Below are 10,295 nucleotides of genomic sequence, written 5' to 3' on the forward strand. Positions count from 1 at the left end.
AAAAATCTTTGACCAAATTGATACAATAAAGGATATTTGCATATCTGCATATAAAAATTATATCTCACATGTTTAAAATGAATCATCGAAATCCGAACATCCATAGTCCAATGAGAAATTGCTATAAAGCCTACATCCCTAATATTTTCATAAAACTTAAAAAACCTTTAGGAAAATATAAGTGTTTACCTGTTAACTTGTTTGATTTTGGTAATCTGTGTTGCAAAGCAGTTCTTTGACCAAATTGATACTATAATGGTTATTTGCATATCTGCATATAAAAAATACATCTCACATGTTTAGAAGGAATCAGTGAAATCAGAACACCCATAGTTCAATGAGAAATTGCTCTAATGCCTACATCCCTAATCTTTTTATAAAACTTTATAGCATGCCTATAGAAAAGTTAAGTTATTTCTCAGCTAAGTTAAGGATTTTACAAAATCTAGGCTATGTGAAAGGTATACTTTGTAATGTTCACTCAACATAAATCACTAAAATATGTTGGATTTCATTTTGTAATTCATATGCAAGTTTTTCCAAAACATACCTCTAGAAAAAGCATCTAAATTTTGAATGTTACACTTGAGGTTACTATTACCACACCTTCCACAGGTTCGACAATTTCGACATAGATGACAGCATGGCATAATGGATGAGGCATCTGACTTCTGATCAGAAGATTGAGGGTTCGTGTCCCTTCGTTTTCAAGTCATTCTTTTTGTCACTATTTGAAATCTTAAAACTCTGCATGAATTCAATGGATGACAATGTTGTAAAGAATGTACATTTCTAAATGTAATTCCCATAGGAAAATAAATACAACATAAACAATGATGTGCATGATGTACACATAGTTATAGGTTTTTTAGGTTTTTGGTGCATAGTAAAAGGTATCCTTTTGGAAAATGTAAGTATGTACCTCATAACTTGTTCAATTTTGGTAATCTGTGTTGGAAAAAAATCTTTGACCAAATTGATACAATAAAGGATATTTGCATATCTGCATATAAAAATTATATCTCACATGTTTAAAATGAATCATTGAAATCCGAGCATCCATAGTCCAATGAGAAATTGCTATAAAGCCTACATCCCTAATATTTTCATAAAACTTAAAAAACCTTTAGGAAAATGTTAGTTTTTACCTGTTAACTTGTTTGATTTTGGTAATCTGTGTTGCAAAGCAGTTCTTTGACCAAATTGATACTATAATGGTTATTTGCATATCTGCATATAAAAAATACATCTCACATGTTTAGAAGGAATCAGTGAAATCAGAACACCCATAGTTCAATGAGAAATTGCTCTAATGCCTACATCCCTAATCTTTTTATAAAACTTTATACGCATGCCTATAGAAAAGTTAAGTTATTTCTCAGCTAAGTTAAGGATTTTACAAAATCTAGACTATGTGAAAGGTATACTTTGTAATGTTCACTCAACATAAATCACTAAAATATGTTGGATTTCATTTTGTAATTCATATGCAAGTTTTTCCAAAACATACCTCTAGAAAAAGCTTCTAAATTTTGAATGTTATACTTGAGGTTACTATTACCACACCTTCCACAGGTTCGACAATTTCGACATAGATGACAGCGTGGCATAATGGATGAGGTGTCTGACTTCTGATCAGAAGATTGTGGGTTTGTGTCCCTTCGAGGTCAAGTCATTCTTTTTGTCACTATTTGAAATCTTCAAACTCTGCATGAATTCAATGGATGACAATGTTGTAAAGAATGTACATTTCTAAATGTAATTCCCATAGGAAAATAAATACAACATAAACAATGATGTGCATGATGTACACATAGTTATAGGTTTTTTAGGTTTTTGGTGCATAGTAAAAGGTATCCTTTTGGAAAATGTAAGTATTTACCTCTTAACTTGTTCAATTTTGGTAATCTGTGTTGGAAAAAAATCTTTGACCAAATTGATACAATAAAGGATATTTGCATATCTGCATATAAAAATTATATCTCACATGTTTAAAATGAATCATCGAAATCCGAACATCCATAGTCCAATGAGAAATTGCTATAAAGCCTACATCCCTAATATTTTCATAAAACTTAAAAAACCTTTAGGAAAATGTAAGTCTTTACCTGTTAACTTGTTTGATTTTGGTAATCTGTGTTGCAAAGCAGTTCTTTGACCAAATTGATACTATAATGGTTATTTGCATATCTGCATATAAAAAATACATCTCACATGTTTAGAAGGAATCAGTGAAATCAGAACACCCATAGTTCAATGAGAAATTGCTCTAATGCCTACATCCCTAATCTTTTTATAAAACTTTATAGCATGCCTATAGAAAAGTTAAGTTATTTCTCAGCTAAGTTAAGGATTTTACAAAATCTAGGCTATGTGAAAGGTATACTTTGTAATGTTCACTCAACATAAATCACTAAAATATGTTGGATTTCATTTTGTAATTCATATGCAAGTTTTTCCAAAACATACCTCTAGAAAAAGCATCTAAATTTTGAATGTTATACTTGAGGTTACTATTACCACACCTTCCACAGGTTCGACAGTTTCGACATAGATGACAGCGTGGCATAATGGATGAGGCGTCTGACTTCTGATCAGAAGATTGAGGGTTCGTGTCCCTTCGTGGTCAAGTCATTCTTTTTGTCACTATTTGAAATCTTCAAACTCTGCATGAATTCAAAGGATGACAATGTTGTAAAGAATGTACATTTCTAAATGTAATTCCCATAGGAAAATAAATACAACATAAACAATGATGTGCATGATGTACACATAGTTATAGTTTTTTTAGGTTTTTGGTGCATAGTAAAAGGTATCCTTTTGGAAAATGTAAGTATTTACCTCTTAACTTGTTCAATTTTGGTAATCTGTGTTGTAAAAAAATCTTTGACCAAATTGATACAATAAAGGATATTTGCATATCTGCATATAAAAATTATATCTCACATGTTTAAAATGAATCATTGAAATCCGAACATCCATAGTCCAATGAGAAATTGCTATAAAGCCTACATCCCTAATATTTTCATAAAACTTAAAAAACCTTTAGGAAAATGTCAGTGTTTACCTGTTAACTTGTTTGATTTTGGTAATCTGTGTTGCAAAGCAGTTCTTTGACCAAATTGATACTATAATGGTTATTTGCATATCTGCATATAAAAAATACATCTCATATGTTTAGAAGGAATCAGTGAAATCAGAACACCCATAGTTCAATGAGAAATTGCTCTAATGCCTACATCCCTAATCTTTTTATAAAACTTTATAGCATGCCTATAGAAAAGTTAAGTTATTTCTCAGCTAAGTTAAGGATTTTACAAAATCTAGGCTATGTGAAAGGTATACTTTGTAATGTTCACTCAACATAAATCACTAAAATATGTTGGATTTCATTTTGTAATTCATATGCAAGTTTTTCCAAAACATACCTCTAGAAAAAGCTTCTAAATTTTGAATGTTATACTTGAGGTTACTATTACCACACCTTCCACAGGTTCGACAATTTCAACATAGATGACAGCGTGGCATAATGGATGAGGTGTCTGACTTCTGATCAGAAGATTGTGGGTTCGAGTCCCTTCGAGGTCAAGTCATTCTTTTTGTCACTATTTGAAATCTTCAAACTCTGCATGAATTCAATGGATGACAATGTTGTAAAGAATGTACATTTCTAAATGTAATTCCCATAGGAAAATAAATACAACATAAACAATGAAGTGCATGATGTACACATAGTTATAGTTTTTTTAGGTTTTTGGTGCATAGTAAAAGGTATCCTTTTGGAAAAGGTAACTATTTACCTGTTAACTTGTTCAATTTTGGTAATCTGTGTTGGAAAAAATCTTTGACCAAATTGATACAATTAAGGATATTTGCATATCTGCATATAAAAATTATATCTCACATGTTTAAAATGAATCATTGAAATCCGAACATCCATAGTCCAATGAGAAATTGCTATAAAGCCTACATCCCTAATATTTTCATAAAACTTAAAAAACCTTTAGGAAAATGTAAGTGTTTACCTGTTAACTTGTTTGATTTTGGTAATCTGTGTTGCAAAGCAGTTCTTTGACCAAATTGATACTATAATGGTTATTTGCATATCTGCATATAAAAAATACATCTCACATGTTTAGAAGGAATCAGTGAAATCAGAACACCCATAGTTCAATGAGAAATTGCTCTAATGCCTACATCCCTAATCTTTTTATAAAACTTTATAGCATGCCTATAGAAAAGTTAAGTTATTTCTCAGCTAAGTTAAGGATTTTACAAAATCTAGGCTATGTGAAAGGTATACTTTGTAATGTTCACTCAACATAAATCACTAAAATATGTTGGATTTCATTTTGTAATTCATATGCAAGTTTTTCCAAAACATACCTCTAGAAAAAGCTTCTAAATTTTGAATGTTATACTTGAGGTTACTATTACCACACCTTCCACAGGTTCGACAATTTCGACATAGATGACAGCGTGGCATAATGGATGAGGCGTCTGACTTCTGATCAGAAGATTGAGGGTTCGTGTCCCTTCGTGGTCAAGTCATTCTTTTTGTCACTATTTGAAATCTTCAAACTCTGCATGAATTCAATGGATGACAATGTTGTAAAGAATGTACATTTCTAAATGTAATTCCCATAGGAAAATAAATACAACATAAACAATGATGTGCATGATGTACACATAGTTATAGGTTTTTTAGGTTTTTGGTGCATAGTAAAAGGTATCCTTTTGGAAAATGTAAGTATTTACCTCTTAACTTGTTCAATTTTGGTAATCTGTGTTGGAAAAAAATCTTTGACCAAATTGATACAATAAAGGATATTTGCATATCTGCATATAAAAATTATATCTCACATGTTTAAAATGAATCATCGAAATCCGAACATCCATAGTCCAATGAGAAATTGCTATAAAGCCTACATCCCTAATATTTTCATAAAACTTAAAAAACCTTTAGGAAAATGTAAGTGTTTACCTGTTAACTTGTTTGATTTTGGTAATCTGTGTTGCAAAGCAGTTCTTTGACCAAATTGATACTATAATGGTTATTTGCATATCTGCATATAAAAAATACATCTCACATGTTTAGAAGGAATCAGTGAAATCAGAACACCCATAGTTCAATGAGAAATTGCTCTAATGCCTACATCCCTAATCTTTTTATAAAACTTTATACGCATGCCTATAGAAAAGTTAAGTTATTTCTCAGCTAAGTTAAGGATTTTACAAAATCTAGACTATGTGAAAGGTATACTTTGTAATGTTCACTCAACATAAATCACTAAAATATGTTGGATTTCATTTTGTAATTCATATGCAAGTTTTTCCAAAACATACCTCTAGAAAAAGCTTCTAAATTTTGAATGTTATACTTGAGGTTACTATTACCACACCTTCCACAGGTTCGACAATTTCGACATAGATGACAGCGTGGCATAATGGATGAGGTGTCTGACTTCTGATCAGAAGATTGTGGGTTTGTGTCCCTTCGAGGTCAAGTCATTCTTTTTGTCACTATTTGAAATCTTCAAACTCTGCATGAATTCAATGGATGACAATGTTGTAAAGAATGTACATTTCTAAATGTAATTCCCATAGGAAAATAAATACAACATAAACAATGATGTGCATGATGTACACATAGTTATAGGTTTTTTAGGTTTTTGGTGCATAGTAAAAGGTATCCTTTTGGAAAATGTAAGTATTTACCTCTTAACTTGTTCAATTTTGGTAATCTGTGTTGGAAAAAAATCTTTGACCAAATTGATACAATAAAGGATATTTGCATATCTGCATATAAAAATTATATCTCACATGTTTAAAATGAATCATCGAAATCCGAACATCCATAGTCCAATGAGAAATTGCTATAAAGCCTACATCCCTAATATTTTCATAAAACTTAAAAAACCTTTAGGAAAATGTAAGTCTTTACCTGTTAACTTGTTTGATTTTGGTAATCTGTGTTGCAAAGCAGTTCTTTGACCAAATTGATACTATAATGGTTATTTGCATATCTGCATATAAAAAATACATCTCACATGTTTAGAAGGAATCAGTGAAATCAGAACACCCATAGTTCAATGAGAAATTGCTCTAATGCCTACATCCCTAATCTTTTTATAAAACTTTATAGCATGCCTATAGAAAAGTTAAGTTATTTCTCAGCTAAGTTAAGGATTTTACAAAATCTAGGCTATGTGAAAGGTATACTTTGTAATGTTCACTCAACATAAATCACTAAAATATGTTGGATTTCATTTTGTAATTCATATGCAAGTTTTTCCAAAACATACCTCTAGAAAAAGCATCTAAATTTTGAATGTTATACTTGAGGTTACTATTACCACACCTTCCACAGGTTCGACAGTTTCGACATAGATGACAGCGTGGCATAATGGATGAGGCGTCTGACTTCTGATCAGAAGATTGAGGGTTCGTGTCCCTTCGTGGTCAAGTCATTCTTTTTGTCACTATTTGAAATCTTCAAACTCTGCATGAATTCAAAGGATGACAATGTTGTAAAGAATGTACATTTCTAAATGTAATTCCCATAGGAAAATAAATACAACATAAACAATGATGTGCATGATGTACACATAGTTATAGTTTTTTTAGGTTTTTGGTGCATAGTAAAAGGTATCCTTTTGGAAAATGTAAGTATTTACCTCTTAACTTGTTCAATTTTGGTAATCTGTGTTGTAAAAAAATCTTTGACCAAATTGATACAATAAAGGATATTTGCATATCTGCATATAAAAATTATATCTCACATGTTTAAAATGAATCATTGAAATCCGAACATCCATAGTCCAATGAGAAATTGCTATAAAGCCTACATCCCTAATATTTTCATAAAACTTAAAAAACCTTTAGGAAAATGTCAGTGTTTACCTGTTAACTTGTTTGATTTTGGTAATCTGTGTTGCAAAGCAGTTCTTTGACCAAATTGATACTATAATGGTTATTTGCATATCTGCATATAAAAAATACATCTCATATGTTTAGAAGGAATCAGTGAAATCAGAACACCCATAGTTCAATGAGAAATTGCTCTAATGCCTACATCCCTAATCTTTTTATAAAACTTTATAGCATGCCTATAGAAAAGTTAAGTTATTTCTCAGCTAAGTTAAGGATTTTACAAAATCTAGGCTATGTGAAAGGTATACTTTGTAATGTTCACTCAACATAAATCACTAAAATATGTTGGATTTCATTTTGTAATTCATATGCAAGTTTTTCCAAAACATACCTCTAGAAAAAGCTTCTAAATTTTGAATGTTATACTTGAGGTTACTATTACCACACCTTCCACAGGTTCGACAATTTCAACATAGATGACAGCGTGGCATAATGGATGAGGTGTCTGACTTCTGATCAGAAGATTGTGGGTTCGAGTCCCTTCGAGGTCAAGTCATTCTTTTTGTCACTATTTGAAATCTTCAAACTCTGCATGAATTCAATGGATGACAATGTTGTAAAGAATGTACATTTCTAAATGTAATTCCCATAGGAAAATAAATACAACATAAACAATGAAGTGCATGATGTACACATAGTTATAGTTTTTTTAGGTTTTTGGTGCATAGTAAAAGGTATCCTTTTGGAAAAGGTAACTATTTACCTGTTAACTTGTTCAATTTTGGTAATCTGTGTTGGAAAAAATCTTTGACCAAATTGATACAATTAAGGATATTTGCATATCTGCATATAAAAATTATATCTCACATGTTTAAAATGAATCATTGAAATCCGAACATCCATAGTCCAATGAGAAATTGCTATAAAGCCTACATCCCTAATATTTTCATAAAACTTAAAAAACCTTTAGGAAAATGTAAGTGTTTACCTGTTAACTTGTTTGATTTTGGTAATCTGTGTTGCAAAGCAGTTCTTTGACCAAATTGATACTATAATGGTTATTTGCATATCTGCATATAAAAAATACATCTCACATGTTTAGAAGGAATCAGTGAAATCAGAACACCCATAGTTCAATGAGAAATTGCTCTAATGCCTACATCCCTAATCTTTTTATAAAACTTTATAGCATGCCTATAGAAAAGTTAAGTTATTTCTCAGCTAAGTTAAGGATTTTACAAAATCTAGGCTATGTGAAAGGTATACTTTGTAATGTTCACTCAACATAAATCACTAAAATATGTTGGATTTCATTTTGTAATTCATATGCAAGTTTTTCCAAAACATACCTCTAGAAAAAGCTTCTAAATTTTGAATGTTATACTTGAGGTTACTATTACCACACCTTCCACAGGTTCGACAATTTCGACATAGATGACAGCGTGGCATAATGGATGAGGCGTCTGACTTCTGATCAGAAGATTGAGGGTTCGTGTCCCTTCGTGGTCAAGTCATTCTTTTTGTCACTATTTGAAATCTTCAAACTCTGCATGAATTCAATGGATGACAATGTTGTAAAGAATGTACATTTCTAAATGTAATTCCCATAGGAAAATAAATACAACATAAACAATGATGTGCATGATGTACACATAGTTTATAGGTTTTTTAGGTTTTTGGTGCATAGTAAAAGGTATCCTTTTGGAAAATGTAAGTATTTACCTCTTAACTTGTTCAATTTTGGTAATCTGTGTTGGAAAAAAATCTTTGACCAAATTGATACAATAAAGGATATTTGCATATCTGCATATAAAAATTATATCTCACATGTTTAAAATGAATCATCGAAATCCGAACATCCATAGTCCAATGAGAAATTGCTATAAAGCCTACATCCCTAATATTTTCATAAAACTTAAAAAACCTTTAGGAAAATGTAAGTGTTTACCTGTTAACTTGTTTGATTTTGGTAATCTGTGTTGCAAAGCAGTTCTTTGACCAAATTGATACTATAATGGTTATTTGCATATCTGCATATAAAAAATACATCTCACATGTTTAGAAGGAATCAGTGAAATCAGAACACCCATAGTTCAATGAGAAATTGCTCTAATGCCTACATCCCTAATCTTTTTATAAAACTTTATACGCATGCCTATAGAAAAGTTAAGTTATTTCTCAGCTAAGTTAAGGATTTTACAAAATCTAGACTATGTGAAAGGTATACTTTGTAATGTTCACTCAACATAAATCACTAAAATATGTTGGATTTCATTTTGTAATTCATATGCAAGTTTTTCCAAAACATACCTCTAGAAAAAGCTTCTAAATTTTGAATGTTATACTTGAGGTTACTATTACCACACCTTCCACAGGTTCGACAATTTCGACATAGATGACAGCGTGGCATAATGGATGAGGTGTCTGACTTCTGATCAGAAGATTGTGGGTTTGTGTCCCTTCGAGGTCAAGTCATTCTTTTTGTCACTATTTGAAATCTTCAAACTCTGCATGAATTCAATGGATGACAATGTTGTAAAGAATGTACATTTCTAAATGTAATTCCCATAGGAAAATAAATACAACATAAACAATGATGTGCATGATGTACACATAGTTATAGGTTTTTTAGGTTTTTGGTGCATAGTAAAAGGTATCCTTTTGGAAAATGTAAGTATTTACCTCTTAACTTGTTCAATTTTGGTAATCTGTGTTGGAAAAAAATCTTTGACCAAATTGATACAATAAAGGATATTTGCATATCTGCATATAAAAATTATATCTCACATGTTTAAAATGAATCATCGAAATCCGAACATCCATAGTCCAATGAGAAATTGCTATAAAGCCTACATCCCTAATATTTTCATAAAACTTAAAAAACCTTTAGGAAAATGTAAGTCTTTACCTGTTAACTTGTTTGATTTTGGTAATCTGTGTTGCAAAGCAGTTCTTTGACCAAATTGATACTATAATGGTTATTTGCATATCTGCATATAAAAAATACATCTCACATGTTTAGAAGGAATCAGTGAAATCAGAACACCCATAGTTCAATGAGAAATTGCTCTAATGCCTACATCCCTAATCTTTTTATAAAACTTTATAGCATGCCTATAGAAAAGTTAAGTTATTTCTCAGCTAAGTTAAGGATTTTACAAAATCTAGGCTATGTGAAAGGTATACTTTGTAATGTTCACTCAACATAAATCACTAAAATATGTTGGATTTCATTTTGTAATTCATATGCAAGTTTTTCCAAAACATACCTCTAGAAAAAGCATCTAAATTTTGAATGTTATACTTGAGGTTACTATTACCACACCTTCCACAGGTTCGACAGTTTCGACATAGATGACAGCGTGGCATAATGGATGAGGCGTCTGACTTCTGATCAGAAGATTGAGGGTTCGTGTCCCTTC

The sequence above is a fragment of the Taudactylus pleione genome, unplaced genomic scaffold (assembly GCF_031769625.1).
Source record: "Taudactylus pleione unplaced genomic scaffold, aTauple2 ptg000612l, whole genome shotgun sequence".
In the NCBI taxonomy this organism is placed as follows: Eukaryota; Metazoa; Chordata; class Amphibia; order Anura; family Myobatrachidae; genus Taudactylus; species Taudactylus pleione.